This window comes from Episyrphus balteatus, chromosome 4 (genome assembly GCF_945859705.1).
Source record: "Episyrphus balteatus chromosome 4, idEpiBalt1.1, whole genome shotgun sequence".
Classification (NCBI taxonomy): domain Eukaryota; kingdom Metazoa; phylum Arthropoda; class Insecta; order Diptera; family Syrphidae; genus Episyrphus; species Episyrphus balteatus.
In genome coordinates this window covers 17,880,251-17,897,001 of record NC_079137.1, presented here as the reverse complement: position 1 = coordinate 17,897,001, position 16,751 = coordinate 17,880,251, and the positions used below count along the sequence as shown (strand labels likewise).

Sequence of the window (16,751 nt, the reverse complement as noted above, 5' to 3'; positions counted from 1 at the left end):
TGTCTTATGCGTCGACAGCGCCCTTTTAACCCGACAGACGTTTAAAGAAGGCGTGCAAAAACCAAAGTGCATATGAAATTGCATCCAATTCTTTGTTGAGAGAAATCAGTTCCTCTGCTCTACCTCAAGATTTAGGTGTAAAACAAAAGGTCGCTTGTGCCAGTATCAGCGTTTCTTCTTCAAGCACCCCTTACTCTTATTTCTGAGCAAGAACAAAAAATAAGTAGCATCTTGGTCCTTGCATTACTATGATTTCTATTTAATGAAAGCAAAACGTACTTCTTCTAGACTTTTGTCAGGAACCAGAAAGCTCAACAAGAGTATATGAACGAAATTAAGAATTTTTATAGAAAATAAAAGATGTACATATCTGTTATTTTTAGGTTGTATTTGTTTAATTATGTAGAATGCGTCAATTTTACATAAATTTGGATACAGTTTACAAACTAATTTTGTTTTTAATTCTAACAAAACCGGAGTGATTAAAATAAATTGAACTAAAATGAACTAGTTCAGAACTAGTTCATCAGCGTGATTTGAACCTGGGTTGCAAAAGTCGATACGATTGTACTTTTTTCGATACACTTGGCTTGGCTAAAGTACACAAATACACTATTACTAAATTCGATACAGTTTTGTCCCTCCGCTTATATCAATGTAAAAGGTATTCTGGATCAATTTTTTCGTTTCAGTTCTTCTAAGAAGATATTGTTAAAACTGCAATATTAGTCAAATACACGTTTGATTTGAATAGAACATTAAACGGTCAAGGGTGAATTTAAAGTCTCTATTTAATTTTCTTCAAAGAAATAAAATTTTCTTTTCAGGACATTACTTTTTTGTTTACATGTGAGATTTATTAAAAAAAAAAATTGGCACAGGTTAGATTTTTTAATTTTTTTTTTTGAAAATTCACCTCAATTTTCATAGCCATTGACATTGACGATAAGATTAAAGCCTATATTTTGAAGTTCAATACACCTGCAATAATAATAATGAAACATCAGTGTTTTGCAGTTGTAAACTGTAAATAGGATAACAGTAACAAAGAACAAAATCAAAAATAACCTCAAAAGTTTTTCCGATTTTTTTGAAAAAAAAAAAAAATTAATTTAGTTTTAGGTTTATCTTAAAGTTTTTCGTTCATTTAAAATAAATTTTTCGAATTATTGTTCTTTAATAAAATTTGAAAGATTCAAAAAGTACAATTCGATACACTTTTTATTTCACTTTCCATACAATGCTCAAAGACGATTTTTCAACCCTGATTTGAACTTAAGTGATCGATCACTCAAATGAATTAAAGTGCCCAACTCTAGTACGAAAGTTTCCAGTCTTGGTATTTTTTGTTTATGAATGCAACTGCACCCTTTGCCTTTCAAATTGTCTATACTCTTCTATAACCCAAGAGCCAACAAAAACACAACATCAACCACAAACTATTTGTTGGATGCGAACTCCTACTCAAACAAATTATAAAATTTCCCTTTTAATCGAACTTGTCTTTACAACTAGCATAACCAACACAAAAACAACAAACAACGGCAATTCTACTCTATAATACCAGCAACCAACTGGAGTCCGATTCAGTATTTTGTGAGTTTTCATTTCAATTGTATGTGAGGCTTTTTGTGCGTTAATACATTTTTTTTTTGTTCAACAATATAATTAAAATATTATATTTCCCTCAACAAAAAATAAAAAAAAAATAACCATTTATCAACGATTGTGTCATTAATTCGTTATCTACAAAATTTTGTGTCATAATTTTTTCTTAGTTTTCAGTTGAGTGATAAATAAATCGTACCTACATAGTACGCACTATCAGTTTTTTTTTTCTATATCAATACTTACTATCAGTTTTAAATCAATCATTTGTATTAGTACTACCTACCTATCGTGTAAACAAAGAAGGTACCGTAAATAATTTTTTTTTTTTGAATGAGAAAAAGAAAATACATATCAATTAAACGAGTGCAGTTTCAGTTTAAAATTATTAAGAACTGTGTTTTAAGTTCTTGTGTTTTGTTTTGCTTTGCTTTATTTCTAAATTTTGTGAATGAAAAACTGTTAGAGAATCTGGCAACTAAAAAAAATTTTAACTGGAAATCAGGATTATCTACAAAAATCACAACAATTTTGCGAGGTTGGTATAGTTAAGACTATTTATTTTTTATTTAATTTAATTCGGTCACTAGGCTGTAACTCAATCAGTTTTTGAAATCTTGATTATTTTTAAAAATCTAATAAAGGCTGAAATGAAATCCGTTCTTTCTGTGTAGGTATGCAAGTTACATCGTAATTCGAAAACTACTTACATCAAAATTGCATACGGAATCGAATGCCAATTAGCTAAATTTTTTGTCTGTTAATAATTTCTTGAGTGCACCTGTACCTACGTGTGGCTAAATAAATAGTCTTGTTATTAAAATTAAATTTTTTTATTACCTACTTTTTTAACATTAAAAGGTTTTCACTATATCATTAACTCTTTAATAACATTTTGTACATAATAGATACCCAGTTGTAATAGATACCTTCTATCTTCAACAAAATCAGAAACTCGTGTGCAAAACTAAAGGAATTAGTCATTCAAAAAACTTAAGGTTTTGAATAATCTAGATTATTTTTTTAACTCATAGGTACATATAATAGAAATAATCTGAAAGAAAAAAAAAAAAGATCTTATGGAAGGTTTGTGAGAAAAAAAAACTGAATTTAGAAAAATTTTGGAATTTTTTTAAGAAATTCCAAAAATTAATTTTTTTAGAATAGTTCAAAATTCAAATACATATTACATAAACTCTTCTGAACCAGGGTTATAAAAAAATTTTTTTCTATTGCATTTGCGCTCTATTACAAATTTAAAAAATAGGTATATCTACCTATATTAGAAATAAACAAATTTCTGTATCGAAAGAAAAATTCAATACAAAATGTGTGCATTAAATAGTTTATTTTTTATATTCTTCGGATTTAAAATTTTGACTATTTGACCTAACATTTCTATTTGAATTATATGTACTTGTACATACCTAATGTATAATATTGCACCTTTTAAGGCGAAAGGCGGAATTTTCTAAAAAAAAAAAAAAAAAACAAAAAAAAAATGAAAAATCAATATTAAAATACCACGGCAACACTTACATTTTCTTGCTTAACCCATTTGTATGGTCAGTAATCAATTTTGAATTTTTTTTTTCTAGACCAAATTTTATTTATTTATTGTTTTCGAAAAGAGTTCTTAAATGTACACACAATTAAAGTTTAAATGCTGTAAATTCTGTATTTAAAAATTCTTTAAATTCAAAATTCTGTGTTCTAAAATTCTGTAAATACAAAATTCTAGATTTAAAAATTATATATTCCAAAATTCTGTAAATGGGCACGTTCAGGAAATATTAGGGGCTAGATATTTAGGCAACGTCATTTTCTGAACGGAAATTTGAGTAAATTGCCTAAATTAGTTTGGATATGATGCTTTTGTCAAATTTCGAAATTTACTTAAGTATTTTACCGATCGCATGGGGAAGACACCAAATTTAAGTTAACTTTAATGAATAAATAATATTAATTATAACCGATAATGCACTTTTTACTCGTTTTTCACACAAATAAATTAAATTTTGCTAAATTAATTCTTTAATTAAAAACAATCTGCTGTCATGTTGACAAGAAAAACTTTCCTAAATTTTTAGGGAAAATTTTCCAGTTAGCTTTCCAATAAAATTACCTAAATTGGAAAGATTTTTTTTTGACAGCTGACCAATCAGAGACCGAGAAATTACCTAAATATTTAGTGCCTAACGTTTCTGAACCTGCCCAATGATATAAGAAAAATTGTTTTGATAATGAAAAAAAGTGTGCACTTTTTTTTCAATAGCAAAACAATTTTTCTTTTATCATTTAGAGAATTTTGGAGTACCTACTAGTAATATTTAGCCAAGATTCTTCATACAAATATTTCATCATTTTGTGTTTTGTGTTTTGTTATTTTTCTTTGTTTTTCTCTTTTTTTTTTTTTTTTTGTAAGTTCTTTTAGGGCCATTTGCTGAAACGAAACTTAAATATTTATGTACAACATAAACTCTTATTCCTAAATTTTTCCTCACATAAGGTTTTATCTAGGATATAGGTAAATACTGTTATACTTAATTTGTTAATTGAATACAAATTGTTCAACAGGAAAGATAAATAAAAATGAATAGGTTTGGAATATACAGAATTCCAAAAAAGCAGAATAATGGATTTGCAGAATTTCGAAAACAAAATTTTGGATTTACAGAATTTTGAAATACAGAATAATAGAAAATCAGAATAATGGAATACAGAACTATGTTTATACAGGATTTTTTATTCAGATACAGAATTTTGGTCATACAGAATTTTGGAATATAGAATAACGACCCGGTCCCAAGGTTAGCCAATAGATATGTAAAAATAATTAACCCTATCAATAAAAAAGTGTTATTTTAAAGATATTGGATACTGATGACAAATAGGTGCCCCACATTACCCGAACTCACTCTATTACTTTTATTCCCAAATCAATTTTAAATCTTCGATCAAAACGTTGAAAATAAAACTAAAGTAATTCTTATCAATTTTTACAACTTCAAAAAGGTGTGAACTTCACTATCATCTTTAGTTTTATTACATTGTGAATATATATTTAATAATCCATCCAATGCCACCTAAGAAGCAAATAAAACTCTTAATGAAATTTTCCTTTTCGGCATCAATAAAAATTAATTTACCGTTAAAACGCATATCTTATTTTAAATATGATGAATAAAATTATTATTTTAAAAAGCTTATCTCCCCTGTTTTCTATCACCTCATAAAAGTTCGCCTACAAAAAAAGAAGTGTGTAGGTTGTTTTCGTTACACTTTACGAAGTATGAATTATAATACTCTCTTTTCTTTTTGCTTAACAGTTACCAAACATTTTCATACCAAATCGAGAAAACCTTTAAAGACATTTTTCATTAGTGGTGTCTAATCAAATACACTTCTCGTTCACTTCAGTTTTAATTTTAATATCAACCTACTTCAAGTTTAAGTGCAACTGACAGTGAGTACCCTACCCATAGATACCGAACTCTCGCCTTTGGAAATTGCACAAAACCTATTGATGGTCTTTTTTTTGTTTAAATATTTTGATTAAAAAAAAAAGAAAAAGTAAAGTTTTAGAAATTAAATTACTTCAGTCAATGACAGATTTTTGTCTGAAATCTTTATTAAAGCAAGCGTCTTTTATTAAAACATGCATGCATGTCCTGACTTAACTCCTGGTCCTAGAAAGATGGTTTATATTTTTTTTAAAAGGGTTTTTTGTTATTATTCCTATTTCATATGTCCATTTTGAAAAGATTTTACTTAGATATCATTATTCCATTTTAGACCAGTGCCGATGCCTTCAAAAACATTAAAAAGTACAAAAAAATCATAGTAGGATGAAACCCATTTTAAAAGGAGGGGAATAGGATAAGATTGAAAGGAAAAATAAATTACGGGCGAGCCGAGTTCGGGAAGTTGGTGGGTTGAGTTTTTAATGGTAAAAAATGGTATATCTCGATTTCCGGCAAAACTAAAAATCCTATACAAAAAAGTTGTATGGCAAAGTTGTAGGTAATAAAAAGATCTACAACTTTTGTCTCAACAATTTTTTCACATAACCTCAAAATTTATGTGAAAAATTAAAAAAACCGAGTTTTTGGTTTCTTATTTTTATCTTTTTCAAAAACAAAAATTTTTTCTTCGAAATTTGGTGAAAACTTACCTTATTATGTCCCAAATACACTGTAATTTATTTGATTTAAAATATTAATTTGTTCACCTTATTTTGACTTAATAACAAAAAAACACCCTAATTTTCACTCGAAAATTCACGTGTCAAAATATCAGCTTTTTTCAAAAAGTCGGTGGGCATTTCGTTCTTTAAAATGTCTATTTTCTGATGGTGTAAAAAAAATTTTACATTAGTATATTATAGAACATGTTCTAGTAAAATTCCAAAAATGAAAAAAGCTTGAATTCGAAAAAAAATTTTATCATTGTTTACAATTTTGGCCTATTTATTAAAATTTACACTTTAATTACTCAAAAAACGTAAGATTTCATGTAACATTGATTAGTCTTACGTTTTTTGAGTAATTAAAGTGTAAATTTTAATAAATTTTAATAAATATGCCAAAATTGTAAACAATGATAAAAATTTTTTTTCGAATTCAAGCTTTTTTCATTTTTGGAATTTTACTAAAACATGTTCTATAATATACTAATGTAAAATTTTTTTTTACACCATCAGAAAATAGACATTTTACAAACAAAATGCCCACCGACTTTTTGAAAAAAGCTGATATTTTGACACGTGAATTTTCGATTGAAAATTAGGGTGTTTTTTTGGGTATTTGGTCAAAATAAGGTGAAGAAATTAATATTTTAAGTCAAATGAATTACAGTGTATTTGGGACATAATAAGGTAAATTTTCACCAAATTTCGAAGAAAAATTTTTGTTTTTGAAAAAGATAAAAATAAAAAACCAAAAACTCGGTTTTTTGAATTTTTCAAATAAATTTTGAGGTTATGTGAAAAAATTGTTGATACAAAAGTTGTAGATCTTTTTATTACCTACAACTTTGCCATACAACTTTTTTGAATAGGATTTGTAGTTTTGCCGGAAATCGAGATATACCATTTTTTACCATTAAAAACTCAACCCACCCACTTCCCGAACTCGACTCGCCCGTAATTTATTTTTCCTTTAATTTTCATCATATTCACCTCCTTTTCCAATGGGTTTCATTCTACTATGATTTTTTTTGGTTTCAAAAATTATCGACCCTGGTCTATTTATGTAACTTTTCTCTAGAAAACTGATTTTCTTGGTTAAAAAAAAATCACTAAGACAATTGGGCCACTATGGTTCTCACAGCCATGCTTAATAAAATGAGAACATAATCAAGACCAAAAAAGGATTCTTCAAAAATCCAACTTAAGAGTAATTCGAAAAGATCTATAATCTTATCTATCTGATCTAAATTTGTTAAGCTGTTTTTTTTTTTCATTTCATACTTCAAAAAGAATTAAAAAATAACAAATGAAAAGAGAGAGTTTTTGGCCGAATTTAAACAAATAGTAGGTATTGTTCTTTATAAGTCTTTCAAATTCTAAATGGTAAATGTCTGAGAACTTATAAGCAGCAATTGAGTAAGAAGTAAGAACTCCATATCCCAAAAACTAGCACACGACCGACTCAGCTCGTATTGCCATGTTCAAATGGACCCTGAGAAAAACCCTCAAAAGGCAATATCATACATTGTTCCGATAAGACCGCGAACTAAGATGAAATGTAGGCTTAAAAACTCCTTTAGTTGGTCTCAAAAATGGAACAATACAAAACTAGCCTTTTATGAAAAATCACATATTGGTAAGGTTTTTATAAAATTAAATTCTAGTGAACTAGTCCATTCTGAGTTCTACCTATCTAGATTCTAAAGTACCAAGAGCGTTGTTCATTCACCTTTAATTTATATTGAAAAGCATCTTCCTTGTCTACTTTATCTGTAACTAACATTTCCACCACACAAGTAGGTAGAGGAAATCTTGAAAACTTTTCCATGCTAAAGTAAATATACTTCTCGCTCACTTGAGGCATAATTACAACACAACTCCCTTCATATTAAAGCCAAGTTAAGGATTCATTCTAAACTAAACCAATTATGCTCCAAAAGAACTGCAATTATATACAAAACTTTATAGCACTAATAAACCTGCATATGCACATACATACATACATGAGAGTATACACATATGAAAGTAAACCATAATAATGTTGTCTGCTTTTTTATAGAAATCAACCATTTCTCCTGCTACGGCTCTTATAAAGTAGATTCTTGTCAATTATTTTTATAATAATTTTAAACTACAAACTTTTTTACATGTTTCTCTTTTTATGTTTTGCATGCCTGCAAGGATTCACAATTACAAAGAAAAAAAAAATTAAAATGAGGAAAATCTGTAAATAACTCCAAAAACATCCCCTTAAAAGAATGTGTGCCCTCTTCCTTTTATGGAATTTCACTTTCCCTCTGCAAAGAGCCCTTAACAAACGAATAATGTACCTGCCTTCCTTATGCTCTCTTGGACTATGCGCAGTCAAGATTTTCAGAATTTTTTTGACAGGACAAACGCTGCTAGACGACAACCTGTCAAATAAATAGAAAAAAAAAGGACGAACACGGCAACTAAAGTGGAAAATAAAAGAAAATTAATTTTTCAGTGCACACGGGAGTTGCTTTTCCATTGAATGAGTTCACTAGTTTTTCTTTCCAAAGAAAAGCAATATCTTTTAGATAAATAGACAAAAGTTTAGTTAATAAAATTTTTAGTTTTGTTTCAAAATGTGTGCACTTGAATGAATAAATTAAATCAAACATATCGGAGTGAGTGTTTTCGTGAAGTAAATTGTTAACTTAAAGTCAGATTATCTTGAATATCCTATAACTAAGAAAAAAAGTGTGAAAAATTCATGTTGAACATAAAATTCCCCTCTCTTACAAAAAGGTTTCATAAATATCAATAATAGTCAAGCCGACAAAAAAAAAACTCTTCCTGCCCAACTGGTAAGTTCTGGAATCAGTTTTAGGAATATCACCACTTATTATTTTTTTAGAAAAATGATTCATATTGTAGTGTAGCCAACTATCACATCAGCACGAATCCACACACGTCCAACAAATTCGTATTACGTAGGCACCTGAAATAGTATATCTGAGCTATGCATGCATGTTTAAAGTACTACGCCTTTCAAAGGTGGCTCAAAGCCCTGAGCCAAGAGAATTTTTTTATATAGTATATGGAAATATCGAAGCAGAAGCATAAACATACTAACACTAACATGCCGCGGGTGAAGGTTTTTCGGTTTTCTTTAATGAGTTGGAAGAATGTTCAGATGGAATTGTTTTGGAGATTTTATTTCATGGTCCTTGACATCGACTTTCATGAATTGGATTTTTTTTGGCATGAAAATGATGGTTTGCTGGCCATGGAAATGTCCTTGTGGATTAATGGTGCAAGCATTGAAAGCCATATGAGTCACTTTACAAATAATTTTCGGCCTTTGTTTGCCTGTATCCTCCGTATTGCTCTGCCATTGTTATAGCAGTATAATTCTGAGGCAGAAAATAACCAGTATGGATCATATTAAGGACCTCGTTGACTAACTATTTGTTTAAGAGGGTATGTGTTAACCAGGTCATCACAAAAGTACATACATACATGAGGGTATAGTTCGCCAGAAATAATTGGATTTAGGTGTATGTAGTCATACTTATGGCGATGAGTTTGATGTATAATGAAAACAAATTATAAATTTAAAGAGGCTAATTTGGGGCAAAGTTAAGTGTACTATGTGTCTATACGTAAGAGTCTTTCAACCATCGACATGAAAATTAGTTAGTATCAAAAAGAGTGATGTATTTTTTGATTGTATATGAAAGCATTTAAGTTCCGTATAACCACTTATTTTCCTGTTTACGCAGAGGAAAAAGTTGAACTTAAGCGTTTATGTTCAACTTAAGTAGGTACCTATTTAAGTTTGCTATCAGCAAATGGTCTTAAATGTTGTTAATATTAAAATACTAATATCGTTTTAATGTTAAGTGGAAAACAAATATTAAAAATGTCAGTTTTTTCAATTTATTGTAATTATCTAAAGTTGCTGTCCAATAAATGTCAAACATTATTTTGGTGCTAAAAATATAATTTTTGAAAGGTTAATTTTTGTATTGATTTTAATTTAATTAACGTTGAAACGGGAATGCTGGTTGTTAGAGCAGATTTTTTATTTATTTTGTCAAATGGACAGTAAATACATGATAGAAGTTACATCATCCGATTTTGAGGACGAAAATTTGGCCTCAATCCGAGAGACCATCGTAGGTTCTTCAGACAATGTTGGAGGCACTAGCGCTCCTGATCAGTCTTCACAAATTTGAAGTGCAGGTGGTACCAGCCCTTCTGCTTCGACCATGCAAAATCCTAAATAAACCCTACGGGTAGCAAAGCAAACCAAGGCGATGCTACCCAAAATAAGAAAAGAGCAGTGAGTTTGCATCAAAAACTGGAGTTGGAGGAATTGCTTGAAGCTCAAGCTTATTCCAGCTAACGAGATACCTAGACAGCAGTTGGCCAAGCCAAGCCAAGTCGACCGGAGCTGATTCGCATATTCTCAGAGCTTAAAACCGCTGATTCCTATGCATGATTGGGTAGTCATTGAGACTGACGAATGCGGAGTTCAAGCTTCGTTTTGGCATAATGAATGATAAAATCAAGATTTTGCCTGTTAGAGAATGAGGAAATTCGTTGACGTTCCCACAGTACCAAAACTTTGCCCGCGCTTTCTTCTTCCTTTTCAAGGCGCTGTTATGGCCTCGATGCAAGGGTTTATAACTCGCAGGTACATATTTGCCTCACCCTAGTGATCCGCCGGTTCGACCTAAGAAATCCACGCCAAGCCTGCCGGTTTTGTTTTGTTCCAATTATAAAGCTGTAATTTTTGCATTTGCTTGTACCTGGAGTTTTCAGGCCTACCTTTCTTCTTACTTCGTGTTGGAACTTTGTATGATATTGCCTTTTTGACGGGGTTCTCAGGATCTCTCCTTTGAACATGGCAATACCAACTGAGTAATTCTATCAAGCCTATACTCTGTCCGATAAAAATTGGCAGTACAGGGAAGATAGGACATTTGCATCTCACTCTGCTTCACGCCTTCTGGATATGTCTATCACATCAAAAAGCTCACACAGCGATGCCGTACTATCCAGAAAAAATGTTTCGAAAAGGTACTAGCGTTACCATCTTGGCGGAAAAATTTCACAAAAACGAATAAAAAAAAATTAATTTTTCTTTTTTAACCACAATAACAAACAAAAATTCACTCATTTATGACACAGCCCAACCCCACGCATGCGAAACAAATTTTTCCTGTTAAAATGTTGAAATGCGTGTTAAAATATTGACATTAACTGTGTTCCTACATACACAAAATAAAAAAAAAAACAACCCCAACACCACGTCAACACATATGCTTTTTTTCGTTCTAAAAGCTTGAAAAAAGCATTAATCCTGAAAGCTCTTTCAGAAAAATAATAGAAAAGGTAGTAGTTTATGAAGGAAGTTTAACAATGGTAACTCTTATGTATTGTGAATACTTTTAAAAAACAACTTTGATGATTGGGTTTCATTCTGCCACAGATCGTGTGGCAGATCGGTCATAGAGGGATGTACGTCGCTTGGTAAACAAATTACAACAACAATGCCATGGCGCGTCTGTGGTTTTCTTGTGTGTTTCAGGGGCATATTTTTCGTTTGGCAACTGTTAGGTCCCACTGATTTTAAAAAAGCTCTCCCATAAGGCCTGTACTGCCAATTTTTATCGGACAGAGTATAGTAACATCGCCAGCGCTTTGACGATTCTAACAAAAGGTATGAACGCAAAAGTTAAAAAACGTTTATGGTATCTAAACAATTTTTTTTGGATAAAGTTTTTAAAAACATTAGTTTTTTTTTGTAAAAACCGATAGACAAACTTTGCAAATCTGTTTATACAGGGTGTCCGGTAGAAAATGGATAAGCCTAAAATGGCTGATAGGTGCACTTTTGACTGTTCTGAAACCGAATAGAAAAAGTTTCTATCGCAACCAGTTTAGAAAATATTAGCTTTTTTTCGTTCAGTGTACTTTTAATTTCATCATCTTACGTTTTCTTTAACCACAACCACGAATGAATGAATTTTATAAATTTCTTATTTTTATAATTTTCTACAATAATTGGCTCACTACATAAGAAGTTAAAAGTTTTTACAACTGTTGCATCTTTTCATTAAAAAAATTTTGAAATTAGTTTTTCGATGCAAAATGTAAAAAAAAATATTTTATGAAAATTTTCAAACACCTGTAGTATAAAAAAAATCCATAGGAACGTAGGTGGCCAACTTTTTTAAAAATATGCGCGTCCAAAGGGGATTGCAGAATGATAAAAGTTTTTATCAAATCTAGAGTAACTAGGAAGTTATTGGTACCAAAGTGCAAAAAAAGCCTATTAATTTAATAAATTATTTTAACTGTAAAATCTTAGGTTTTTCACATTGCTGCCTCAAATGCATGGATTCCATCAGTTTTTTTAATCAGTCATATTTTACAATAATTCTTCTTACACATAACTATTAAAAAAGCGTTATAACCGTTGAACAATGGCTATAAAATAAATAATTTAACTTTTTTTTAATGCAAAGTAGAAAAAAAAAATATTTGTTTGCTCAGTTTAAGCATGGGCATACAATTGTGCTTTGGGACAGCTTGTTTTAAGTTTTGACTTCTTAATGATCTCGTTTTAAAGAAAAATTGAGATTTTCGGTCCCGTTGGCCCAATGCAACCTCATCGAAAATGTTGCAATGTTTTCGAATTTTTGTTCAATTCCCAATGTTATTGGGCTACGAAAAACATCCAATATTTGTTAGATGCAATTTAATTTACAGTTAATATGGTGAGCCACTTCTTATTTTATCTTTTAAACTGGTTATTAGCGAATTAGCAAACAAATATTTTTTTTCTACTTTGAATTTAAAAAAAAGTTAAATTATTTTTTTATAGCCATTGTTCAACGGTTATAACACTTTTTTTTAGTAGTTATGTGTAAGAAGAATTATTGCAAAATATGACTGACTAAAAAAACTGATGGAATCCATGCATTTGAGGCAGCAATGTGAAAAACTTAAGATTTTACAGTTAAAATAATTTATTAAATTAATAGGCTTTTTTTGCACTTTGGTACCAATAACTTCCTAGTAACTCTAGATTTGATAAAAACTTTTACCATTCTGCAATCCCCTTTGGACGCGCATATTTTTAAAAAAGTTGGCCACCTACGTTCCTATGGATTTTTTTTATACTACAGGTGTTTGAAAATTTTCATAAAATATTTTTTTTTACATTTTGCATCGAAAAACTAATTTCAAAATTTTTTTAATGAAAAGATGCAACAGTTGTAAAAACTTTTAACTTCTTATGTAGTGAGCCAACTATTGTAGAAAATTATAAAAATAAGAAATTTATAAAATTCATTCATTCGTGGTTGTGGTTAAAGAAAACGTAAGATGATGAAATTAAAAGTACACTGAACGAAAAAAAGCTAATATTTTCTAAACTGGTTGCGATAGAAACTTTTTCTATTCGGTTTCAGAACAGTCAAAAGTGCACCTATCAGCCATTTTAGGCTTATCCATTTTCTACCGGACACCCTGTATATAAGGAATTTAAAAAAAATATTCAAATTTTAACTAATAGCAGCTCTAAAATATTGCTTAAACTACAATTAAATTCTAAATTCCCAAAATGTAGTTATATCATTTTATGTGAACACATTTATTTTGATACTAATTCCTTATTTCCGTTTTTAAAATTCAAATAATTTATTTTCCTTAATCAGATTTGGCTGTCGCGTAAGTTGTAATTTATTTTTTTCTTTCGCAAAAAAAAAATTACCCAAATTATCCAAAAAATTATAGTTCAATCTTTACTAAGTCTAAGTCACTCATGATACCAAAATCAGCAAGTCAATTTGACCAAAGTCCCTCCTACTCACAACCACAAGTGTCCAAAAAAGGTCATCCACTTGAGTCGAAAGCTAAGAAAATACCACTAACCAACCCACTACCGCCACACACCGACCCGATCGACCGGCTCAAAGTATATCTAAGTAATTTAAATTTGAATATAAGTTTCTTTTCTTTTTGTTTATTAATTTGTGTTTTGAATAAAAACAATATCAAATTGCTTGGGCGTTCATAAGCATAATATAGGTATAGGCACTTGATACAGATGAAATCTAGAAACAAGAGAAAAACCAAATCAAAAAAAGATAAAAAAAAAGCAAAAAAGAAATAACTAGTTTCCCCGATATAGATACGCATCTAAACGCAAATCAATAGTTTCGGTTCTCAACATACACGCCCAATGTCTGGCGGCCATGACGCTTGCAGCCTTCATGGTAATTGCTACTAACTACAACAAACTATTATCATCCCCCATACGGTGGGTGGTAGAACTAAATTTATGCTGGAAAGTAAAAATAACAAAAGTTTTCACTTTTCTTCTGTTCGTTGCATGCTTTAGCATGATTATTGATTGATGTTCCCGACAGAACGAATGAAAAATACCAATAGTTACTTTTGCTTCAGATATTTTGTTGTCCCTAAATTTTTGTTTGTGTGTGTTCTTGCACTCCTTGGAGACTAAGGGTGTATTGAGAAAATGTTTGATTGTACTCCGTCTCCATGGGAGACCTATGGTTCATTAAAATAGTGGAAAATTCAATGCATGAAAGATCTTGTTTTTTATAAGATTGTTTCTAAACCGCTTTGGTGCAATTGCACGGGCTCATCAGAACAATACACAAAGATGACAAAGTGCTTCACTAGTGAATATGGGTCGGGTCGGCCGTCCTGGTTTATTTGACTGTCACCTCTTTATCATGAGTCACGCGGTTGAGCACTTAGCAGCTATGTCCAATGACTCATGGCATGGCTTTTCAGTAAAGTATTAATAAATTCAACACTCATGGAAAAGTTTATTGATTTTCCTCACGCCCGACGAAAGTTTTTTTTTTGTTTCAACTTGCTCATTTGCTAACATTTGGCTAAAACAGAAAAGCTCTTCATAAAATGTTCGTTTGGGTGCATTTACGAGTTACTGTCTGTGTCTAGCCTTCAAATTAATGCTTCTGTTTCCGTTTGGTTGATGCTTGAATACATTCTTATTCAGTTAAAACTGTACGGAATTCCTTCTATAACTTGTTCGCTCATCAGGCAAGTTCTTGACCTATGAACAGTATGTCGCTTGCCGTGCGCCGATTTCTCTTGTTTGGTTGACAGTATTTGTTTAATCAATTCGCGTGTTTTATTCGAATAAAAAAAAACACAGAAAATGAAAAAAAAATACACATGTCGCGAGCTGGGAGAGCGAGAGATTATTATTATTTAATTCCGAAAAATGTTTCCGAGTCACGCTTTTGTGGGCTGTTTTTTTTTTGTTTTCATTTTGTTTATCATGATTCATTAATGGGAGGTACGCGATAGCGTCATTATTCCATTGCTAAATGAGAAGCTTTAGTATAAATATTGTTTATTTGTTATAATGATCTTAAAGATTATAAAAAAAACATGTGCGAATTCAACAAAATTGATTGATTGCTGATGAAGGAGCTGCTTTCTAAATTGATTTTGATCTTTTGTTTTAAAAAACAATGAAAACTGATAAGTAAACTAAAATTAAAAGAACTGATAATTTGGATTAGGTATGTTTTTAATAGATGCTTATTACGCCGTTCTACAGAATAGGTACCTATGTCTGTCACCAGTACAAAATATCGAAACCATATTTTTGCTGATGATTTATCCACCTTTCGTTGAAAATTGTTGAAAATGACATGTCTTTTACGGTATTTTAAAATTGAAATCAAGTATTTATCATGTCAAAAACCTTAAAAACAACAAGAAATATCGTTTTTGAAACAGCTTACAAAAATTATCTGTGCTATCCGATGTAAAAATCAAAGTCGAAACATGTGAAAATTTATTTATACGACAATTTATTCTCATAGTCATTTAAAGTAGTCAGATCTAAAATTTTAAATGTTTAAAACTTTAATTTTTATTAAAGTTTTAAACCGTACAAAGCTTCAGAAACTTAAACTGTGGAACTATACTTTTAAAGTAAAACCCTTATAACCTAAGGGTGGTTGTTATTATTTTTTTGTTTCCAAGTATAAACATAATTTGAGAATTATATTTTACATTTTGTTTTGCTGAATTATAATATTATTATTTTGCGTTTTTATTTGAATTATAAGGGAAGAAATACAACCACAAAATAATAATTTGAGAACCCATATTTAGACGTAATTTTCCTTTAAAACCATGAATTGACTGTTTTGACGCTCTTATAAGCTATTTTTCCACGTTCTGTCGTGATGGTACAAATTCGGAGTGGACCTGGACATGGTAAAAAAATAAATCATAATCAGTAAAAATAAGAACTAAGAACTGACTAAAGTTTTCGAATATCATAATCAATTACCATTATCATTACCAATAACAATAAAACCCAATTATCTAATTATTTTATGAAGTTGTTCTTAAATTCCCCAAAACTTGCTTTTAATTGATTGTTTCACGAGTTATGTTTGTAACTTATCAACACTACCAAACTGTTGTATTTCAATGTCATTTGCAGATCAGATTATAGAACAACCATCAGTCTCGAACTCAAAATTAATTAAAAACTGTCAACCAAATTAACTTCCGTAAGCGACAGCACACAAAAACAGAATACCGTAGTACCGAAACCAAACCAATTATTATTATTATTGGTGCTGTCAATGTTTGCGTTGAATCGATGGATCTGAGTTAAATTTTTGTCATTGAAATCGAAAGCTTGCGGTAACAACAATAAAACGAAAGCTAAGTTGTTTCATCGCTTAGCTCGGCAAACTAATTGAAATGTGTAAACATGTGCGCATGCGGTTTCGACAACAATAAGATTGAAAACAAAGCCAAATTGATACACAAAATTTTAAAGTCTTAACGAGTGTGTTTTCGTCTCTCTTTGATACTACTTTTCTTATTATTTTTTTTTTTTTGTGGGAATTTTATTGTTGGAGTTAATTTGTGTAGACTCTAGAGTGTT

The 16,751-nt window shown here is 30.2% G+C and overlaps 1 protein-coding gene across 2 annotated transcripts in view; it reads left to right on the top strand.

Annotated features, from left to right (window-relative positions):
* Positions 1-1,626: 1,626 nt before the first annotated feature.
* Positions 1,627-16,751, top strand: part of LOC129920280 (GAS2-like protein pickled eggs) — a 202,542-nt gene continuing 187,417 nt past the window's right edge. Inside the window, exon 1 of one of the 2 annotated variants that reach the window (XM_056001599.1) lies at positions 1,627-2,146. The gene's annotated coding sequence lies outside the window, so the exon portion shown is untranslated. Of the gene's footprint in view, positions 2,147-8,296; positions 8,629-16,751 lie in introns of those variants that run through there. The other variant, XM_056001600.1, reaches the window with a different exon arrangement.